Source organism: Gallus gallus, chromosome 1, assembly GCF_016699485.2.
Source record: "Gallus gallus isolate bGalGal1 chromosome 1, bGalGal1.mat.broiler.GRCg7b, whole genome shotgun sequence".
In the NCBI taxonomy this organism is placed as follows: domain Eukaryota; kingdom Metazoa; phylum Chordata; class Aves; order Galliformes; family Phasianidae; genus Gallus; species Gallus gallus.
Window position 1 is genome coordinate 181,477,104 of NC_052532.1, and position 24,558 is coordinate 181,501,661.

The 24,558-nt window shown below is 36.2% G+C and overlaps 1 long non-coding RNA gene across 3 annotated transcripts; it reads right to left on the minus strand.

Moving 5' to 3' along the window:
- Positions 1–833: 833 nt before the first annotated feature.
- LOC121109133 lies at positions 834–20,731 on the minus strand. Of its 3 annotated transcripts, none has more exons than XR_005861248.2 (4): positions 20,551–20,731; positions 5,855–5,954; positions 3,277–3,554; positions 834–3,147 (listed from the first exon to the last, which is right to left on the minus strand). It is a non-coding gene; the product is annotated as an uncharacterized LOC121109133 (long non-coding RNA). The 3 variants fall into 3 exon arrangements; XR_005861247.2 differs by adding an exon at positions 9,111–9,310 and having other exon boundaries at positions 834–3,554; XR_005861249.2 differs by having other exon boundaries at positions 834–3,554.
- Between the last annotated feature and the right edge of the window lie 3,827 nt (positions 20,732–24,558).

The following is a 24,558-nucleotide window of genomic DNA, read 5'->3' on the forward strand; positions in this document are numbered from 1 at the left end:
TTTAATACTTTTCTATCCATAGTATATGAGAAAAGTTTTGGAATTACCGTATCTTTCTCTGAATTTGTCTAAAGTAAAATAAAAGAATGTAAATTGGATAGTGGTTTTAACTTAAAGAAAAAGGAAAAAGGAAAAAAGAAAAGAAAAGGTTTATGTTTGATATGAAGAAGAAATTATTCACTCAGAGGGCAGTGAGGCCCTGACTCAGGCTGCCCAGAGAGCAGCATCCCAGTGCTTTATTTAATAGGGAGCACAACACTTACCAACATTACTTCCTTTGAAATACAGTGCACTCACTCTTCAGAACTAACATACTGTTTGGATTTCCCACTCCAAATACTATTTTTCATAGGTTCTTTTATTTTCCAGCATAATTAATGGTTTGTGTTGCCTAGCATCAGTTTTTCTCTTTACTGGGTTGGATGGGGCCCTGGAAACTTGGTCTGGTGGGTGGCAACCCTGCCGTAGCTGGAGATTGGAACTGGATGGGCTTTAATGTCCTTTCCAACTCAAACCCTTCAATGATTTTATGATTCTAAATATTTGCTTAACATGATATACATTAATATAGTTAAGTATATACACTACACTCAAAAGCTTTTATTTCTCTGCAATGTTGATAATTTAAAATAAGAAAATAATGAGTAAAATGGACAAACACATACAAATAAGTGTCAACAAAAGAATAATCTACATTTTTTCCATCTTATTATTTTTTTCATATAGCTTTTATTAAAATATAAGTTCACATACAGAAAAAATGGAGCAGATGAGGGTTATTAATTTAGCAGAAAAATAAGATGACACTAAATGATATCTCCAGCACCAAGACCTTAGAGAAAGCATTTTATTTGCTTATATATCAGCTTCAGAATCATTGTCAGTAAGTTAGAAATGAAAACGCCTGTTAAAAGAGAAGATGATGTGAAGATTTCCATAGCTAAAAGCTTGAAGCCCATTTAATAAGAGTCAAAAATACAAGAGGGGGAAGGGAGTTAATATGTTGTTATCATTGTTTTCTGAATCCAGGAGAAATTTGAAGTAAATGATCTTGTTGGCTTTAAGAGAAGTTTTCTGACAAAAAAAAAACGGATAGATGAGGTATTTTCTGATACTGGCTGAAGAAAGGCAAAATACAATGGAGACAATCAGATAAATGACAGGTCAAGCATCTCTAGAGATTTCAAATTGATTAAAAATAAAATAACAATGAAAATGAAAATAAAGGGACTTCAAATGGAAACAAATGCATACTGTAATTAGTTTTTTGCCAATATTTATAGTAAAATAAATTATGAGTGAGTTTTTTAACCTGTAAATTGTAGCATTCAAATTGAGTAAATTCTAGGTTACTACTTATTTATTTATTTAGTGGTACAGAAGAACTAATTCAAGCCTAAAAATTAATGGTGATTGCTGCAAGTAATCATGGTTTGATTACACTTATGTGCAAACCAATAACACATTCTCTGGTGCATACCAGGAGCTAGTTTCACATTCTTAGTGATAATTATGGGCTTAGTCAGCTGGTAAATGGAAACTAAAGAGAAAAGTGTGAATAATTATTGGAAACTAAAGAACAGTTACTACTTCCTCACAACATGCAGTTGTCTAAAGAATGGTGGATTATTTACAATGATATTAAGAGAATGTATATCTGTGCATGTGTTCTGACCAAAATACTGAGTTGTTCCTTCTAGTGATATCCTCCAACTTCAATACAAATATGTCCACCTTCAGCTTTTTTACTTAGTGTTTCTCACTAAGTAAAAAACACTTTCTAATAGACTAAAAAGTCCATTATTAAGTTTCTCTACCATATAGACACTGATCTAATTACCCGTTTATGTTCTCATCATTGAACTAATCATTTAAGCTTCTCAGGCTTTTCATTCCAAAGCTTTGTTCAACCTTTTATTAATTCTTGCTACACTCCCCTGAATCCTTCAGTTTTCCAAAAAGCTCCTCAGTATGAGAAATAGATATCTACGGCCACCAGCAATAACAACATTAATACAAGCAGGGATCACGTTAACCCTTTTGGATACAGACAGGACTGGAAGGTCACCCACAGATCACTGCTATCTATATGTTTCCATGTTCCAGAGTAATTGCTTTCCTGTGAAAGCTTCCTGTCTGCAGCTGTGACAGATTCCAACATCTGGCCACGCTGGAACTTCTATATATGTGTGTGTGACAAATCAATATATATATATATATATATTTTTTTTTTTTAAATAAAGATTGCTTTTTCCACATGCATCTGACTTCCTTGTAGCCAAGCATGCCTTTTTGATGTTATCTTTGAATGGCAAAGATTTCTTTTTTTTTAATAAGTAATGATTTTTTTTTTTTTTTTACCAAAAGCTGGTGTAAGTTCTAAATTCCATCATTTCTCTTTGAAAGGATCTTCATAGAAGTTCACCTAAATGCCTTAGATTTCTTATTAGAGTCCTTTCAAAAACAGAGTAAAAAACCAACCACTGTTTTACAAGTGTTTGATCCATTTGGTATGCACAACAATAACTTTGTTTCACTTTCATTTGATAATCCTAAGGTGTGTGGCATCAAGTCATGCATTACAAAATTTGCATTAGCACCTGTGTATCTGTCAGATAAAGTCATATTCTCATAAAAATAATGTGAAGTTGATTGGCAGGAACTACTTCTCAAAGCTACGTGGTAATTAATAATCATTACAGCAACATCTTTGATGTTTTCAATAATAAAGTTTATACTAGCCAGCTATTCAGTTTTTGCTGCAACACAACAATCATTACAGTGAACAATTTCAAAGAACTTGGTGTGCTTCTGAAATGCATTCTGGTTTAAAATGTTATGATGGACAGGAGTCAGGAGCTCATCTGTGGACGTATTAGCTCCTGTTTTCAGAGAAATTTGATTAGAGGATTGCAGCTACTCTTCCTTTACTTAAAAGAAAAGTTTTTTAAAAACAGAGGTTTAGATGATGCAAGCAATGAAACTGGTTACAATTGTGTATACAACAAAAAGCCATCACACCAGAATATGCTGGGCATATAAACTATCATTCCAGATCAAACCAGTAGTTTGTGACCACAAAAAAGATAACCCTTCATGTGTCTAGTCTGTTCAAATCCAAACATGAGGAGCTTTGGTTAATCTCTTCTGGAAAAAAAAAAAAAAAAAAAAAAAGTAAAGTTACAGCTGATTTTCAATGGGCCTTAAAGCATTGTATCATGATGGCACATGGTATCATACAAGAAAAACATTACAGTCAAATCAAGTGAGTTTTACCAGGTAATACAAGAAACCGTCTTGACAGCTGATGAAAAGCGCAGTTCCACAACTTCTCCTTTGGACTTTCCCTTGGCAAGGTACACCGTGCATGTAAGACAAGGTAGTGGATAAGTGCATTCTGGTGTTTATATATCTCCTCACTAAATTCAGCTCCATGGATGTGATTGGAGAGTCTGTTTTTTTCATTTCATATAGAGATTAGTGGTGTTGCAAGCAGCTGGACAGCTCTGAACATTGTCTTGCGTGCTTATGACAAGGTCAAGCACCAGACCAAGCTGAAAAGCAATGCATCCAGGTCAGCTGTGCATCTATGACTGTATGCCAATGTCCCTTTGCAGTATTTTGCATCAGGATCATAATGTAGCAACGACTGTGTAGTACACACGTTCCTACTTTTTTCCTCTTTTTTTTTTTTTTTTTTAATATACTTCTGCATTTCAGCAGTGGCCAGAGTGATTTCCATGCACTTGTCTGTCTGAGACAATATAGACCTATGATAATCTTGGGATCTAATACTTTAGATAATTAGTCTACTAAACTGATAAATATTAAGCCCTATCAATTTGATGTAATTTATTTTTTTTCCAAAGGACAGCATCTTCTGTGTAACATAAAAGCAAATGGCTTTCTGTTCAAAACTTTAATTTAAACGTATTTCAAGTTTAACTCCATCATCCACTTGAATACATTCTTTAATCCATTTTTAGAATTAAATGATACTTTTTGCATACACTTTTGGCTTAGAGATTTTTTTCTTGGAGTGCTTACAGCTGTGGGAATAGGAAAATTAAAATTAATTCCTTTGGGGCAGCTTAGTCTTTGAATTCTTCGGTGGTCAGCAAGCAACAGAGTGTCTGCTCAATTTTTTTTAATTTCTCTTTTTATTTAAACTATACATTTTAACAAAAAACAAAAACAAAAAACAAAACAAAACAAAAAAAACAACAAAGAAAAACCTTTTAGTGGCAGTCCAGATCTGACCTATAGAAATTTAGCTAAAACCTTGATGTGAGGCGAATACACATTGGTGAAATCAGTTGGTCATTTTTCCTCCACATATTTTTCCTGATTTTTTCCATGATCCTGTGAAGACTTACAAAGCTTGAACACTCATTAAAGATCTTCTACATAAAACAATTTGAAATTACACATGAAGGAAAAATTAAACTTTTCCTAATTATGGTTGGTGGCTCATTTAAAAGGTATCAGGGGAATGATGCTTTTTAAAGTAAGCTGAAAGGAATTAGGACACATAAAGGCTGCATTTCTGCCTGCTAGAGATTCAGTTGTGATTTCAAGGAGCTCCTGTGATAAACTGCAAGATGTGGTGTGTGTATTAAAGGGACAGAAACCCCAGGCAAAACACTTAAGAGCAAAGCCTGTAGGAGGAATTGTGTATAATTTTTTATGTAGCATGAGAACGTGCCCAGACATTTAGTGCATGGTGAGTTAAAAAATCCAAGTCCTATGTAGGGCCAGAGGTTCTTTAAGGAACAGACTCTTCAGAAGTGAAGGGAGGGCTGCTGTGGAATGTACACTGCCAAAAGCATGGAGAACATCTGAGGAAGTCTAAGGGAATCATGGAAATATATGGCTTTACTGTGCAAATATTTTTCTTACCTTAAAACAGAAGTCCATACAAATATAAAATAGAAATAACTTTATAATTTAATTGGTAAGTGACATATTACTCCATTTGTTTTTTTCTTTTTGGAGACTGATGTGTATGAAATTAGTCCAGTTACTTAACGGTAAACACAATTTTATATGTAAAAAGTAAAGGCTGTTTTACATATTCTGATCCTAGAATTACATCAGTTTCATGGAGTTCAAGGTCTTACAAACCTTACAAACAATTCCCCAGGCTTACGCACTAGCCAATGTTTCAAAATCCTATTTCTATTCTTTTACATTTGTGTTTTATTTCTAAGGAGAGTTAAATTGAATCAAATATGTAAATTATAAGTGTATGTCCAGGTAAGAGAGTTTCCAAATAAAACTAAATTGGCTTTAGTTGCTTTCTCATCCATGACAGAACACTCCACCAGATAAATAGCATGCTATATTCTCAATATTGTTTTCTTTTATCTGGCACCATAATTCTGTTTGTTGTTGACAGTAAGTTTTTATTCATTATATACAATTTCATTTTCACCTTCTTCCGAGTTATTGCTTTTTGACCTCTACATTTTTGTCTGATCTTCTTCATATTTTGTTAATAGTTTACAATCTCAGAAAGTACTCTGGAGAAAAATTTTAAATGTTGATGACTCATCTAGGAGAGTCATTCCAATATGGATAGTGTTACTCATCTTCATTAAAACCTTTTGAAATAATAGTGATGTTATTGGAGCTGAACTGGGTTAAGAAGAACTTGAAAATTTAAGAACACCCACCTTGAAGGAAACAATGCATAGTTTAGAAAAAACAAAACACCAGCTAGCAGGATCCATCACAATTCATGGTAAATTATTTTTCTGGTTTTAATCGTATGTAAGAATTTTGTAGTCACTGCCTTATCCTAAAAGTCCTTGAAATTAAGTATTATTGGAGAAAAAGAGAGAAAATGACTTACCTTCACTGCTTTGCATAGTACTCAGCTGCATTTTCTTTAATTTTCTCACATGCAAGGCTTATTCCAATCTCTGCAGCTGTTAGTCTAATTGGATGATTTCCTGTTTGAAATGCAGAATAATTTAAAGTGACTAGCAGTTGTTCAAGGAAACTCCCTTTCTAGGACATAACTAAATCTGACATATTCAAAGCTCATCAGAGATTCAACATCTTTTCAAGCTGATTACTGCTTCCTCCATTGCTCTCCATGTTCCTTGACTTCCATTTAAGTACTACAATTTAGACCTTGATTATTTAAATGTGAAACTAACAGGAAAAAAATCAAGCTTTTTTTTTTTTTAATAAATTTCCTCAAACAGAATGCTGTATGAACTGCATTATTTATTAGATTCCTTTTCTTCTGTGATTCAATAGCATGCTCATACCTTTACTGAGATTCAGAAAGATAATGCGTAGGAAGTTCATGTTGCAAACATTTACTATTATCAGAATTTCTCTGATGGAAAATGTGTCCTAATTTTTATTAAAGAGGGCAACAGATTCTTCTGAGTTGTATCAAAAGTAGAGCATAAATGTCTAAATCATATGAAGTTGCCATTTCTTACAAAAGGCACAAACAGCAAAAAAAATAATATTTCTTTGCACAATCTCAAAGCATAAAGGTTTTCGTCTGATTAATGGGCCCAAAACTCCATGATAGGCAGGCTCATTTTGAAATCTAAAAATGCTTGATGTGTGAGAGAGGATATTACCCTTACTCAGACAATTACTCAGGCATGCGGCCGTCTAAAATAATCAAATTGGATCTGTTTCCTGAGAAAAAGGCTGCTTGCTGACTTCATTTTACGTTGTTTATGTTGTTTTATTTCACTGTATCATGAATACCTAAAGCAGACATTTTCTCCTTAGCCATATTTTTTTCTACCTCCCTTTGAAAACAAGAAAATACTTTCTCAGGTAGTTGTTCAGGAAAATTATCATTAGTTTCAATGGACAGCTATCTAGTTCAAAACACATACTTGAAGACAAGGCAGAAAAAAAAAAAGCTCTTGATTGGCAAGTAAACAAAGAAGTTTGTAAACTGACTATGCAATAGGCTCCACAGGAGGAAATGATTTTGTGTTTCTGTCAGGAAAGAATCTGGGAAGGTATCTACTCAGCCATAATGGGAACAGTTCAATTGAGGTTTCATCTGGAAACTAGCCTTTTTTCAAAAAAAATCTACCTTGAACATTAGTAGCTCACTTTGAAAGAATGACTCATAATATAATGTCAACAAGATTTCTTGACATCCAAGGATATCACTTAAACTCAAACAAAGAAAACACATTAAAAAAAACCTCAAAGTCACTAAATGCATCCTAATACAAATCTTGCATATGTATTTATGGTGAGGGAAACATAAACCTTTTTCCAAGGATAATTTTCTGGCTATTAACACATTCTAGCAGCGAACTTGGCAGATTTCTTACATAAAGTGGCAATCCTCTCTTGTTTCAAGCTGTCATGCCTGTTTTACTTTACATTTCTACTGCACAAAATTTCCTCAAAGGTAGAAATGAAAATGGAGTTCAGAAGTTGAAAATAAAATCTGCTTGGGGTATAAAATATTGCTGTCAGGTTTCTTCATTATTTCTGAGGCAAGCAGCCTGTTTCCATTGTAGGCCACCAGTGGCCAAGTGCTTTGTGCATATTTTCTTTCTATTTTTTGCATTCATTTCTAATAAGAGATATAGTAATATTTCGTAATGTTGACCACCTTTAGCCTAAAAAAACAAAAAACAACAAAAAAAAAGGACAACAATTGGTGCAAAAGAAATTGACAGGTCTGTGAATGAACAAAAATGAAGATTGAATGTAGGAATATCCCTGCACAACACTGCCCGTTTTATTGCACAAAATCCACCTTTGGTGTACACAAACACACATAGTGTTCATCTGAGTATTGCAGAGTATGCAGAGTTTTTATAGCTTTATAGTCACCTTGAAACATCACTTTTCTTCTCCTTTAAGTTATTGCCTAGCATTGTTTTGCATGCTTATTAATTTCTTAATGAATTTATCTGTAGCATCATGCATCATGAAGGGAAATGTTTGTATGATACTGAAGCATGTACTAAAACATACCCCACGTAGACATGAAGCAATATACCGCGTGCCTTTATGCTCCTAGGAAAGGTACTAAACATCCTTATGGTCCCTTATGGCTGTGCCTACATTAGCAAGTACTGCAGACTGGTTAGAGAGGATCATCTGCAGGGTAAATCAATTAGTGTGGACATTCTGAAGTACAGGATTAATGTATTTCTTCTATACTGCACCTTAACTGTAGTTAGATCTCCTGGATGGAGTGACCGCTAGCTAAGACTACATTAGGTATGCTCCTAGAGTTCATATTCCAGTTTAAGTTCACCTAAGAAGATACCATTTATGATCTGCAAAACCTCAGTGTGGTGTGGACCAGAACCCAGAGAAGAACAGGAAATTCACTTGGAAAGAACAATGCTGGACCAATCAAATTACATGGAACTTGTTAGTCAGTGTTTGTACGTGATACCAATGGTATGCTGCTGCTGAGTTACTCTGTGTAATATTTCAGGCCTATTCTTGTCAAATAAATCAATGTTTCTGATACTCTGCTAAATTCCGTACTTACCACATCCAAATTTTTCAGAAAAAAAATCAACTGGACTGACAATATTTTGTCTTTCTACTTCTAGAAAGAATGTAAGAAATTTTCTTACGAAAACTTCTTACAAAATAACTAGCTTCTCTGCATTTTCATCAATTTCTTTCAAATCTCACTTTCTTATAAAGCACAAACAGATGTGATTGCACATGGAAAAACCAGTCAGAAGAGATTTAGAGCTAGTTAATGGGCACTGCTTTACAGAGTTTTATTTAGTAAAATTAGATGGCATTGCTGTAATCTGTTTAAAAAAACCTATTATCTTGCAGCTAACAGCCAATAATTTGTCTTACATAAGCAATTAGTGCAAGCAGGGATCTCAGCATAGCAGTTTGATAGAAATGTTAAATATAGGTATCGTGCACACACTGGAAATGACGATTGTTTCTTTTAAGCATACAGCTCCAAAGAAGTGAACCAAAATGAAAAAAGGAAAGTTCCCAGAATGCAGTCTTGGCTGAAGCACCATGTTATTCAGAGCTTTATTTTCCACTGTCTGCAATTGTCTTTCAACAGTCAGTACAAAAGTTAGCAAAGCTGAAGCATTCATGGGACAAGAATAACTCACTTAAATCAGAACGGAAGTTGGCTCTCTCTGAAAGGATGTTGCAGAAGTCCAAATTTGAGCACCAGTGGAAGGTCAGGAATAAGGAGACACTCCAGGTCAGGCTGGATGGGGCTCTGGGCACCTGATCGAGCTGTTCATGGCAGGGGAACTGGACTAGATGGTCTTTATGAGTCCCTTCCAACTCAAATCATTCAATGATTCTGTGATAAGATAATAAGGCAAAGAAAGGACTACAGGTGTTTATAGTGATACTCACAGATAAATACTTGCTTCTGTGAGTTGTGCTATCTGTGGATGAAAAAAAAAAGACAATTTCTGATTTACTGGATGACTGCTAGATATTACCATCTGTACAAGGCTGTCTTAGACACTGCTTTTTTTTTATTTTTATCCTCTTATATACACAGTAGTTCTCTGTAAATACTTGGTATCATTACAGATTGCAACTTCTGTATAGTGATAACAAATAAACATGATCGGAGCAGAAACACAAATCATTTCCACAAAGGTCTGTGTAGAGGCTTTGAGTTGCAAGGAACATTTTGACAGAGCTACTTCCCTGTCTCTAAGTTACATCAGACATTGAGTAAATCTTACATAAATATACAAAATTGCAGCTGGACTGCCAAATCAAGCTGAGAACACTGATCTTGAATTGGCTGCTGCCAATAAACTTCTGCATGCCCTTAAGGAGGCACTTCTCTTCTCTGGTGCATCTTAGTGCCTGAACTGGAAAATTTTAAATCCAAAGTACATAAAACAAAAGCAAATTGCAAGAGAATATAAATAGTATTCAGGGACCTTTGATGAAAAAGGGTACAGATAGCCAGCTAGACAAGAATTAAGCACACTGTCTGTGGTGAGGTGATTATCTTTTAACAAATGAGCCTATAATTCCTGTTTTCAATGTGATGGAAGCATTCCAAGTTATAACGCTAAATTCTCTCTTCCCTATTTTGTATAGTTATTGAGGCAGGAATCTATGGCAAGTATGGCTACAGATATATCCAAAAAGCACTACACAGTTGGAAGGGAAGATTTCAAAGTGAAAGGTGGTAGAAATAGAAAGGTTAAGCAGAGAAGGGCAATAAAAGAAGACAGATGGTATGGGGTGTGATATCCAATATTTAACTAATGAAAACAACTATTAAAGGAAACATAGCAACTACCTTTTCATTTTGCTGGATGAAAAGAAGAACTTTACTGACTGGATTTCCTGGATTAATGCTTGAACAAAGAAACTTCCTTCATTTAACCAAAAACTCTCTTGTAGTATGTAAAATGTGCAATTTCTGCACCTTAGACGGAGTAATGCCAAAAATGACATAGAGTCACATTGATGAAGCTTTGCTATTTATATACATAATGACTGGCTATTCTTTGCTGAAAAACAGAAATATACTGAAAAGCAGCCCCTGAAGAAAGATAATCCCGTATGCCTGAAACATACTGCAGATGAAATTATAGGACAGGAAGACTTTTACATCCGTAAGAGCTCAAGAGAACATCCCTAGATCAGTTTACTGTTTCTCTGAGTCACCTTCCCACTTTGTGTTATATGTTATCTAAATTAACAGAAATTTTAAATTAAGTCTCTTTTGCAAGTGATTCAGACCTACTTTTTTGTTTGTTTGTTTGTTTGTTTTTGTGACAGTAAGATATCTGAGTGTTGTGTCAGTAACTCAAAATAAATAAATGAAGATTAAAAAGCTTCCTGCTTAGAAGGGAATTTTAGGCATTTCCTTGAAGTCTTTAAGCTGTTTGTAAGTAAATTCTCTTTTATTACAACTGTTTTTGCTTCATAATAGTGTCCTCTTGGAATGTATTTTGCCAGTTATGCCAGTAATGTGCCCCTTAGGACTTTTCTGAAGATACTACTGAATCTTCCAAGGAGAATTTGCAAGAGAAGCCATAGTAGTGATCTATTTGTGGTGCTGATCTTAAACTACATTATTGCCCAATAAACAGTTCCTCATGGAAATGACTGGAAGACAACAGCTCCATTTATGGTACAGTTTCTGAGATTTTAAAATGTATTTGTCCAGCTTCAGAGTGAGAAGATCTTCCAGACTTTCTGGAAAAATGAATGGTGTCAAAATGTTTGGTTTAGAATTTTCATTCTGACCTCTCTCTGTCTCTTCAGAAATTATCAGAGTTTGACTTGGAAGGCAGAAAACTCGCTGTGGCTAGAATCACCAAAATCTGTGTCCAAGAGAGTTTTATTTTTGAAAACATTGTTTTTGACAGTGCAGTGTATTTTACAGGAAAAATATATGCCCTAGAAAACATGTTGCTGCAACTCTTTCAAAGGTTTAATATTCTTTTGCAGGGAAGCATATTGCTTTCAAAATTTTACAAACATTTAAAAAAAGTAATAATATGAATAATAAAAAGGTGCCTTGTCAACTTGCGAATATTCTTGTAAAATCAAATGGGAAAAAATACAGCCAGATGAAGTTGATCCCCAGGTAGCTCTTGTGCCTGAACAGAATGAAAACAAGGGAAAGGATTTGGAATGCAAAAATGTAAAAAGTGTTTGTTATGAGGAAGAAAAAAAAATGAAAAAATACAGAAAATTAATTATTTATGTTATCTGAAGAAATTATCTTACTTATAGTGCGGAACATCCCTGCAAACTCCCCAGTAGTGAATGGACTTAGGCTTCAGTTTGATCGGGGAATAAATCTGTCTTTAAGTCTTGTGGAATGAAATGAAAAGAAAATCCCATGACACAAAATAAGAAGCCAATATCATTTCACTGTGTAGTCTTTTTTTTTTTTTTTTTTTTTTTTCCTGAAAGGATGTTGGTATGTTAACTTTGAAATGGTGGGCTTTCTGATGGAAAAGATTTCAGTGTATTAGCTGCTTTTTTACATGCTTGAATAAAAGGTTTTAACACTTTCCTGTATGCCTCAGTGCTCATTTGACAGAAAATGCCATTCTGTCCCCCTTTCTGCCTTTCCCTTTCCCAAGTATGGATCAAATTTGTATGCTGAATGCACTGGTAGCACACAGATACAGTATTAATAGCTATTGATGCAGGAGAAAAAGTGTAGAAATGGTTACTTTTGCTAAACACTGAGACATATGGCAAGCAGAAGTTTGTAAATGTCTGTTAAGGTGGAAAGTTAGGTAATAGCTCTGTACTTACTTTTTTTTCCCTTTTTTCTTTTCTTTTTCTTTTTCTTTTTCTTTTTTTTTTTTTTTTTTTTGGTAATGCAGTTTTCTTTGCATGTATTCATGACAACAGTGGCTTTTTTTGCCTTTTGTTTGCTGGTTTTGAAAACTAGTGTTAGAATTTTTCCAGCCTACTGATATATTCTTGTTAGTATTGTTATCTACTATATTAAAAGGGTGCCATGTGTGCCTGCACCACAATGTATTAAGAGACAGGTTATGGGAAATGGCCAAAAAATGAAGAAAAATGGATTAAGCATTGCCTGCCAAGCTGACTTCACACACACACACAAAATCTCATCTAAAATCTGAGTAAGGAGAAAAGTGGCACAAGTACCACAGCTGGGCTTGTCAGAGAAAACTCACTTCAGAATGTGAAACATACTGCAGAGTTAAGGATTTTTTTTTTTTTTCTGTCTCATCAGAAAGGAGTTCCAAAAAGAAAATGCAGATTTCACCAAATAAATAGTGAAAAAAGGGAGAAAGCCATCTGTTGTACCAATTCTCCCCCCTCTAGGGGGGAGGGAAGACCTTCACAATCTGAATCAGACACCTTCAAATAGGAGATTTTTTTAAAGGTTTTTAGTAATTTTACTACTGCATCTTGGAGGATTTGAAACGGTGGAGAGAGGAAGGGGAGCTTAGAAATAGAGGAAAGGTGGTGAAAGAGTGGGAAAGCAAATAAAGTTTTGTAACTGTAAAAGAATTTAGTTCATCTTAACAGAGATTTTAAAATATTATTTACAGAGATTAGCATTTTTGGAACAATGTCAAAAAAGTAAAAACAACAACAACAACAACCAGATATTAGTAGATGAAGACATTAATGCAAATTTCACAGGAAAACCAGTAATTTTTCTGAAAGTAGATGTTACTGGGGATCCAATAATTTGAGATGAACTAATGCTATCAAAAGGTAGATACCTGTTTAGAAAATTCATTGTCTGAAAGCTAAGAATAAACTTTGAGATACAATTAAAATTTTGCAGCAGCTGTCTTGAACATTCCTCAAAGATTAGAGCAGTATGTATTTTCTGAAAGTAGTCATCATGAAAAAGGGTAACAATAGAGAAATGTAAAACAATCAAACAATGAGCACTGCTGTCTGATGCCAACCTTCATTTCACCTTGTAGTTCCTGTAGATGGAGTTTCAGAACATAAAGAGATTAAATATTTCTCTTGAAGAGCTTTCAGCTTAAGTCCCAGGACTACAGTGAGGTGCTTACAGGGTGACCGGGTTTGAAGTTAATGGAACTCTGCAAGGATGCCAAGGTCACTCCTTGCCAAGCCTCTGGGAGAAACTCAGCCTGCATCAGGTCTGACAACAGGAGGGATGACAGTAGACGAGGTAACCCTGAGGCAAAGTCTGAATCAAAATCAGGTCGTGTGTAAAGGAATCATTGGGGCTGCACTTGTTTGCATCAGCTGAGAATCTGGCCCTCGGGGAGGGAAGGTTAGCAGCAGATGGTGGAGGGTTATGTGGATATGTAAAGAGCAGCAGCGCTGCACCACAATGATGAACATCTTTGAGGCATTTAAAGGCAGAGTGATAGAAAGTGAAACTGAATCTTGACTCAGCACACTTTCATTCTCTTTATTCCCTTCTTGTAAACATATATTATTTTATAGAATTTTGCTGCTCTTCACTTTAAGGTCTATTAGGCTAATGTACTTAGATCAAAACCCTTTCATAAGAAAAATGTGATGGCTTCCACATGGGTCTCAGGTAATGTGTAACACCTTTCAAATGATACCACTAACATAACAGGAGAAGGAATACGGGCTGCCATAGACCTCATAAATGAAAATTGCAATATGATCAAAATTGTAACAAGCTATGTGAAACTGAAGATTAAAATGCTGTCAAGAGAATTTAGCTTCTTTCAGAGTAAATATAATTTCTCCTTTCTTATAAAGTACTAAAATAATAATATTTAAGTCAAGACTTCTCAAACCACAATGACTAAACAATAGGAATTACAACCAAGAGACTATCCATCCTATTGCAGATCTGCATTCCATGATCTACAGAATAATCAAATACTCTGTAAGAATTTTAGAAAAATGATATTTCAGTGATATCCAAAAGGAAGATAGTAAGGACACTCACAAGGGCAAGTAGCTTAGCAACCTTAGGGAATCTGACAGGTGAAACACATCAGGAATATACTGAAGCATTCCCTGTCAATAAACCTTTACCAGCCAACTGAGTACAGGAATGCAACTAACTTCCTCCATCAGATTTTGGAGATGAAGAGTTGAAATATATGAGATATGAAAATAATTTGAGTCCTGAATAGTTTCCCCTATATGTGGAAAGTTTTCTGATGCAACAGAACTGCACAACAGCACCAAACTCATCACAGTCAGCAAAAGTAATTTAATAATGAGGCTAAAGCTGCTGTCAGAGTTAGCAATAAAAGTGTTCTGGTAGTTTTAAGGTGATATTCAGATAGAACAATAGCTGTTTTCTCTTCTGAGGTGTGCCATATTAGAGGTCTGATGCACATGAATTGAATTGCAATATACATTTGCAGGAACCACAAAATGCCCCTTTGTCAAGAGCACACTATAAACAATCCTACCACATGAAATCAAGGCTTGAATGAAGAATGTAGATCTGCCTCGGGCAAAACTGTGGTACCAAAAATCCCACTGTGAACACTGATAGCCAGGACAGAATTACAATTAACAACAACAAAAAAATGTCAGGTAAGATCTTCCCTTTTATACTTTTTTTTTCCACCCTCATATTAAGTCTTAATATTTCCCTTGTGAGATTTAAACTTTAAAGACTCCTGCTTAGAGTCCGCTTCCCACACTAATTACAGACACTAAGCATCTGTTGGAATGTCCTCTGGTTACCACTGGAATTTAAACTGCCACCACTCCCCACGGTGTAGTAGCTAAATCTTAGTGTTTTCAGTTTATATTCTCATGTACTTAGTACGCAGTGAAACAGTAGAGTTGTCTAAAATATGCACTAAGTTCTTACACATTCTGATAATGAAAGAGATAAGGCATTCATTCACAGGTTTTACAAATAAATATTTTAATCTCCTCATTAACACATGCAGCTTCTGATTGCAATACAATACAGAACATTCTCCAGCATTTGATTTGCAAAGGTAACAGTGAAAGAGAAATGACATATTTCTCTTCAGCACTGAAGCTTTGTTCTTCACATCTGTTTGTTACTATCTGAAAATTGTTTTCTTTCTTTTTGGAACTGCACAGTGATTAAAAAAAGCCCATTTGCTCAAAAATACTCACTGCTTTATCTTTCTGATATCTCTGCAAAATTTATTCTGCCTGTAGGACCTGGAATTCTCCAAATATTCAATCTTGGCTCTTCTGCTTTATTCAGATGGGAAAACAATCAAAACTCTATTATTTGCTCAATTTCAATTATATTCCTTGGAGTTTATCTGCTTTACCTGAGCATGTAATCTTTCAAAATAAATGCTCCCAGCTACCAAACCTATTATATTAGACGCTGTATTTTGGATTTGTTGTTCAGGTCTCCATCTTCTCTCTCTCCAAGGCTAATTTGTTATCTTTGCCCAAAGATTCATGCAAGCCCTGAAATCTCACCAGCCCTTTCTAGTAAACTGATACAAAATGTTGTGTTCTCCTGGATTCAGTATGTGGGGAACCTTGACTATTACAGAGGTATTGTGTGTGCTTCTTGCAAGACGTGCATTTTGAGTAGTAATTTAATCACCATCATTTTATGGGGAAAAAAATAGTATTTCCTACTAACATCTCTCCTATAATTAGACCATTTCTCTGCCTTTAGTACAAATTCTATAGAAAGTTGGAGCAGAAAGTTAGACCCATTAGAGTGCATTCACAGCAGGGCCAAAGAAATGATCCAAGGATGGAACATCTCCCTAAAGGGACAGGCTGAGAGCTGGGGCTGTTCGGCCTGGAAAAGAGAATGCCCTGGGGTGACCTGATAATGGCCTTTCGGTATCTAAAAGGGAGCTAAAGGAAAGAAAGGGACAGGATCTGTTGTCATAGAACAAAGGGAAATGGCTTCAAACTTAAAGATTTGGGTTGCATATAAGGAAAAGTATTTTACAGTGAGAGTGGTGAGGCACTGGAACAGGCTGCCCAGATATGTGGTGGATGCCCTGTCCCTAGAGACTTTCAAGGCGAGTCTGGATCTGGCTCTGGACAGCTTAATCTAGCTGTGGCGTTCCTGTTCACTGCAGGGGAGTTGGACTAGATTACCTTTAAAGGTTCCTTCCATCTCTAAGGATTCTATGATTCTAAACTACAAAGTATTTGGGGATAAAGGAAGGGGAGGAATTACAATTAGGGGAAAACACCTTCCTGCCCTCCTACTAACCTGAAAGACATTATATATTGTTAACAAAAGAAAGATAGAAAACTTCACAGAGATGAGCCATTATTTTTAGCATTCTCCTGGATGGAGAGAGCACTGAGTGAATCTGAGACTGATTAACAAGCTTTGAATTCAGTATAGTACCAGGTTCTAGCCAGTGAACTGGAAATCTCATCTTCCTTCCTCCCCATGAATGCTACAGATCTTGAGCTGTCTTTTCATGCACGTGAGCTTCAGCTGACAAGTGAAATAAAATCTTCTGCCCCGAGTTCTCTCTATCATTCTTCTAATTCTGTCTGTTCAACTTACCTAGAGGCTTCCCTCTTTGATTTGTCAACTCCATGATACCTGTGATTCTGCTTCTAGGAAGATAAGATCTGCCTTTCTGAGGAGTTACATTGAGTTTCCACCCTATTCCCATTACTGTTTAGTAGAAGCCCAGTCCACTGCTTTTAAGGGCAATCTCAGACATGCTGCTGCCACTCACCTCTGGGATGTGCTTTTACAGCGTGAGAGGAAAACGAAATTCAGTAGAAATGTCATTTTGGGGAGGACTGCAAATCAAATTTACTTCCCAGAAGAGTGCTTAATCAACCAGTCTATGGTGTGTTCTGAGAAAGTGTGCATATTCTACCCCTCTTGTTGAAGCCAGATCACAGTGAAAGGAAAAAAAAAAAACAAAACTGAGAATGATAGAACTGGAACCACCAAGTCTGGCAGGTGCAGACTTCCAGTGCCCAAGGTGTTCTGTACTTGGACATGGAACAGAAGACCAACTCTGCATTCTGCACATGGTGGCCATTACGTGAAATTTCTCAATAACCTCTGGAGATTAAATCCCCAAACCAATAAGGTGATAGATTGTAGCTGAAAGCAGCACATTAGCATCCAAATTGGAGGATATGATCATTCTGTGTTAAAAATGGGGCCTGATGCTGTGGTGGGGAGATTAATGGCTCAGCCAGGTAGGGGAATATCTAAATTCCAGTACTTAATTTCCTGAGTATTTTTCTTTCGCTCAAAGAAACATTTCTGAAAGTGAACCAAACATTATAACTATGCAATTACCCAGTGTGAGTATCAAAATATAATGGCTGTAATGGGCTATAAAATACTCCAGAATGAAGCCACTGAATTGAATAATTTCAGGTGCCTAAAATAACAGCATAGGCTCTAGAATGTTGATCCATGCTTATCTGAATAGGTGCCTCCAACAAAGTCCCAACAAACTGAGCAGAATGCAAGCAGCCTGCAAATCACCTGGATACATAATGCTAACCCTCAGAACTACTCTTGCTTTGGTAAAATGCCATCTGACCCTGGATAAAGGTAAAGGCCCATCTCTCTCCAGAATCTTCATATCCCTGCCTGCAGGGCCTCATCTGCTTGATACTCTCAGAGACAATCTAAGAGCTCTGACTCTGTCTAAATGGGTCTGTGAATAGGCCATCTGCCAATCTCTGTATCTAGGGCACTGCTCAGGTTAAGGACATCTTAGAATCAAGTGGCTCCTTTGCTTGAAATGATTTTTTTTAAACAAGGACTTTTATCTCTTTGCAGACCTTTTTGTCTCTGGACTGAGGGGTATGGAAGGATAGGGTGAAAATAAATTCACTCAGGTGCTGCTGTTTAGACTCTCTATTTTGCATGAGAGAACTAGGAGTTCAACAGAACCTAAAGAAAATAAGCATAAAAGTAAATGTTTGGGGCCTATCTGAAAAAGAAGAAATTCTGGAATTTTGTTTCTGCTCTGATATTTTATTTTTATTTAAATATTCATTGGGCAATAGACTGGTGTCTGGGCCACCCTCACTTTCCTAGACAAGTTCTCTGGTCACTATGTTTCAGATTTTGGTTGCATTTTCAGTCTTCTTACTGAATTTCACTACTGCCTTGCTCCAAGTTAAACAGAGTAATTTCATTAAGGGAGTCTGAGAACTTTCCCCAGGTCTCGTTCCTCAAGAATACAAGATATCTTAGTGGTTAAGTCTTTCTTGAATGGTAAGCGGTATGAGTTCATATACACTTTGTACATTTCTATAGCCATAGGAAGAGAGAATGTGGCTCTCAGTGAGATTGTGCGGTGATAGAACAAAAGGAAATGGCTTTAAGTTCCAAGAGGATAGAGGTTAGATATAAGGAAAAGACCTTTTACAGTCAGGGTGGTAAGGCACTGGCACAGGTTGCCCACCGAGTGGTGGCTGCCCCGTCCCTATAGACTTTCAAGTCAAGGCTGGATCAAGTCCTGGGCAACCTGATCGAGCTGTGCATGTCCCTGTTCATTTCAGGGGAATTGGATTAGATGACCTTTAAATGTTCCTTCCAACTCTAAGCATTCTAGGATTCTATGATTCTATGATTTTTTTTAAGTCCTTCTCCGTATATCAGAAATTTCTAAATCATTTTCTGATAGTGGTGAGGACATTCCAAGAGAACACAGGCGCAACCCAGATTATATCTGTCACATGAGGGTGGAAGATTTCAGCGTGTCCTACTTACACATTCTCCAGCATTGTGACTCTTTCTCTTGCTTTTCAGCAGAGAAAATATTTCACCAGCTCCTACTTCACAAGGAAAAGGAAAAATGAGTCCCCTGAAGAAAAAAAAATTGTCTTTCGGGACTTTCCTGTCTTAAAGTACAACAATTGCTTTTCTTCCAGTCTGGATCATAGGAACCATCCATCATGGCTCCAATACCATTATCTGCTCCTTTGCCATTCACTTCAGGCATAAGCTTTCTGGCCAAAGCTTGTTACACATATGCTTTCTAAGCCTTTTGGTCTGACAAAGCCTCCTGTATTTTGGTCTTTTTCCATTCTCTCAGAGGTGTAATGATACCTCATTGTGGCTGGAAAATGCAGTGGTAGGAGTGCCCTATTAAGCAAAGGATCAAAATAAGATTTCCATGATGCTTGAATTAATCTTAAAAGGGAAGCATATGTACTCACTGAATTTCATAGTAAAATATTATTGAACAAGACTTTAACTCTTCGTGAATGTAAGAGGGATATGCATAGTTTATACTTCTCTTTTTTCTCTCTCTATTTATTTTTGGCTTGCTTCATAGACTTTTCATTTTCCCCTGATAAGTAGTGTGGTAGAAATCACAGTTTTGTGAATATTTCTTTAACAAATAGCAGTTGTTCAGTCATATCACAAATCATTACACCCCACTGATAGCTCAGCTCTTGTTAAATCATGGGCTGCATCAGTAATCACCAGTACTAGGAATATAACAATCAATTTCCATGAATGCAAAATGTGTGAAAGAAACATTTTCCTCTGTCCCATTAAATCTTAATGTAATCAAAGATGATGCATTTTACAGACGGAAGTATTTTATCAAGAGTTTTATTATGTTGTTAAACCATAAATATCTTCCAACTTTCAAGAAAGGACAACAGATTATGCATTTAGGAGACCTGATAAACAAAGCTTGAAATTTCATTCAACTACTAAGAAATTCAAAAAGCTACTTTTTTTTTCCCCCCCCCAAGGCTTCTTTCTTTCTCCCATTTAAATCTGTAATAATATACATCACTACAAGTGTATATCAATGTAAACAATCCTAACTTGAGCTGTACTTTGTAGGTGAGGATTCTTTTACAGATATTATTGTCATTTATTATTCAAAGGTTATCACTGAAAAAAAGAATCTCTGACTGAAAAACAGGAAAGAGCAGTAAAGCACAATTCCATTTATAATTTCGGGATATGGCTAGGCAACTGACTGTCAAAGTTAGCAGCAGAAGACTATCACGAAGCATTATTCCTCTTTTTATATCTGTCACTTTTAAGTGATTGAATGTATGATTGATAAATGTAAAGATCAGAAATTTTCAAGTCAGGTCACCACTTTGCTGAAGAAATTAACGTTCAAGAAAGTTTTATGTGACTTTTAATTAATTTACCTTCTTTTTGGTGCCTCCGAAAAGGGATGTTAAGAGCAGGATGTAGCTGGGAATCAACACGCAAGGCTGAAGCAGATAAATATATGGCTAAAATCAGTCACCCGTGGCAAACAACCTGCTACTTGCTGCCTGCAATGCCAGTGTGGTGCAAGGAGCATGAGTAGAGCTCTGCAGTGCTGTCACGAATTGCACACATGAGGGACCCCAAATTCAACCTGGTGCTGGATGACATGTGAGGCAGATGATCAGCCTGGAATAGTTAGTAGGACACATATGCTGAAAATGAAGTAGAAATTATTGCCAGAAGGCAGTGAAGAGTTTAAAAAAACTATTGATATCTGGCTGATAAAGGGATTAAAAAAACTCATGGAGAGTGAGTCCATTTGTGCTTATTAAAGCCAGAGAACTAGATGTCATTTTCAGCTCAGGTTTCCACTACTCCCCGACGACTTAAGTCCTAACAAGGAAAGAGATATCAGGGCAATGGGTGCAGCAAAGAACCCCACTAACATTGTCCAGCCTCCTGCACAGCATCCCTATATCCTGCCCAGGGCCTCATTTCAGCCCCCCAGGACAGTCAGTTTCATCCCCAGTGAGACCACAGCAGCAGAGCTGGTCTCCAGCTCCTCACTCCCCTGCTCAGTCATGACCCCAGGTGCAAGTCCATCCACAGGCCCACATCCCGGCTCAGCTTTGTCCCATTTCTGATCACAGTGCTAATGCTTATGTTTAGAGCTGCTTTTTTGCCCCCAGTTGCCCTGCTCCTGGCCAGGTAGGACAGGCCCTGTTGCCAATGAGAGCCCATGGCCCCTGCAGAACCCTGTCAAGGTCTTCTGTAGCTTGTCTGTTACCTCTCTAACCCGGTCCTGACTGTCTAAGCTACAGTAGTCCCAGTATCACAAAACAAACAAACAAACAAACAAAAACACACACACAGAAAAACAAACAAACAAACAAACAAAAACTGTGAAACATGAGTGTAAAGGCAGCATGTTGACAGCTGCACCAAGAGGAAGCAGAGGGTTTGTACCTAAATGGCACATCCCTGAGGAAATGACTGGACTCTGGGTGGCTTAAAAACGATCAGATCAAGGGGTCTTCCTTGGGAAGGTGCAGTTCACACTGGAAAAGTATCTCTATAGAGGCCTGAAAACACATTAGAAATATTTTGTGGACGCAAAGATTGATGTCTCTGTAAGCCAGCTACTTTCAAAATATGACCTCCATATACAAAACTATAAGGATGAGGAAATTTGAAAACTCAGTAATGTCAAGGGAGAATGTGTGGTTCTTCTCTGAAAGGCAACTTTTTTGTTGTTGTTTTTTTAATTACAAAATAAACAAAACAAAACTTGAAACTCATACTTTGGTCACATTCCTTGGAAACAGTGTTTGTAAGTGTTCACATGCATTTCACCTAGGCAAGACAAAGGGCAGAAGACAGCGACTCTTGCAGTTTCACAGTAACGAACAATTTGTTAAAGCATAAACCAACAAGGTAATGGACTTGTTCTAAACAACAGGTCAATGAATTTAGAATCAGATTGGCTGCCTCGTCATTTCAGCAAGGAGCTATCAAGGTGTAATAGAAAGCCTTTTCTTTAAAGAGATAGACACAGAACCAATCATAATTTACAAACAGGCAGCTCTGATGTTAAACTTTCAAGTACTAAATAACCATAAATATGGAGTTCATTTTAACATAGACATACTAGAAATCCACTTACAATTGGATAAACAGAAAGAGTAGCATTCAGCTTCTGTTCAGATGGCAAATCAGAAAAAGGTTTATCCATTCATCATTCTCTGAAGATGCTGCAGACAAACTCCTGGAGAAACACATTCCAGAGAACAAACCTGCAAACCTGGTGTTGCAAAGATTGTATGAACAATATAGGACTCTAAGGCTACAGCAGTAGACAAATGTGTAGTAGAAAATTATTGCAGCAGAAGATAAGTCATTGCAATGATTAAAGTGTTGATAGAAAATTGGCTCAAACAACCATGCTTTAACATAGCAGATTCTTCTTTAGCAAACTCCTGTGGGAAGGCCACCAGATTATCAAGTATTTTTTGAAAGTTCACTTTAGTAGGGAAAAAAAAAAGTGTTAGATTGCCTAATACAGATATGTAGATTGCCAAGGATTGCAGAATATGAAATGAAGAGAGAAGGAAACAGAAAAAGATCTAGGCAATCAACTCAGTGTATTGTGGTAGTAATCTTCTAGTAATTAAAAGCAAAATGTGGACATGGTACAAAACATGAGAAATACTAAGAGCACACTTGGAATACCATAACACTGTCAAAGTGATAAGTCCGGAAAATGACCCAAGACTGGGCACAGTCTGTGATGATTCCTCCTAATAATTAGCGTGTCTCTAAGCTTCCTGACAAACAGATCCTAATTTCTAGTCTCTCTCTCTCTTTTTCTGCAGTCTTTCACATTGAAAAAGCTTAGCAGCTGACTTCTCTGTGGAGTTACTGTAAGAAGATTTTGTTTACCAAACAGTGTACTATGTCACAAGACTTCCAGTCTCTTCAAACTCCATCTGGAAATGGCAAAGAGCTTAATACACTACATGATCACAGAAACCTCTTTTTCTTCATAAGCCAGGTCAAGAAACAGTTTTCCTCTTTTGGTGAAATTTCCACACAAGCTCATTCTTAACACTTTCCAGAAAACAAACAAACAAACAAACAAACGATGTGTATTCTTGAATAAAATTTTGACCAAGGTAGAAGACTTCCTAACTAAAGAGAGGGTTTGATTTCACTTGAAAGAGGAAAGACAGAGCACATAAATGTAAATTACCTGTCCTATCTACTTAAGATAGCACAGGAAGATGAATCTAGTCAAAACCTGAGAATATTTTACTGTAGTATAAGATTAATATGGAAATTCTTGGTTGTTTATGTAGCTGATTAGAATCAATGAAAATGTTACGGAGTCAACAACAAATCCCATTGGATGTAAAATGATTTTCTTGTTCATATGATTCATATGTTTATATTATTCATATGTTCAACTGATTATTATGAATTTGGTGTGGGAATCAGAAAAAGATGATCAGAATAAGCTCATCTATAAGAAGGCTTGAATAGATGCACTAAATCTTAAGTGCACATGTAGAAAATACCAGGAGAATGTATCCATGACAAGGTAAAACATTAGTCATTTCTTTTTCACCAGTTATACCTGATTTGATATTGAGGAGAAAAAAGTAAAAATCTTCTAGAAAGACTCATACTTATAGGAACATGAAGAAGAAAAGTCTTTGGTGAAATGACAGTTTGGGTCTTTCAACATCTCCCTATAAACATGAGCATTAAGCAAATAAGGCATTGAGCAAGTTCTCTCTCCTGGGACTGAGACTGCATGGAATGTTGTCATATGCAAAATACACCTTCTGTAAAAATAACAGAGATACTTTATGGCATGAATTTAATCATATGCATTATCCTCAAGATGACCAGATAAATGCAATTCAAATCTGCTACACACTTGAGTAGATAAGTGGTTGAGAAATCATGAATCAGTCTTGCAGGTATTGGTTCTGCATTTCACTATCAGGAAGGAGCATGGCAATGTGATAGAATCCACAGTGGTCAGCACCGTGCATTTCTTAAGGCCATGTGAAGGCCACAAAGTAGGAAGAAAACCATCTGTGGGGTTTGCATTTAATACTTTGTTTTGAAGAGTAAAATCTCAAATGTTCAATAAATTATTTGATGATGATTAGCTAATAAGATTTTTTTCAACACAAGTTTACTCTTTTACGGGTCTCATAAAGCAATTTTTTTTAATGAATAAAATGAAATTCCTGTATGTGTTTCAAAGGAGAAGGAAATCTAGGTTTGAGGAAGTAACTACTTGAACAAATACACCTCTCAACACTTGTAAGTAGTAAACTTTCTATTTGCTATCTTATTTTGCTAGCTTCATACAGAGTATAAATTTTTAATATATGCATGACTGAAGTGTATTCAAAGAGGATTGAACGTGTGTT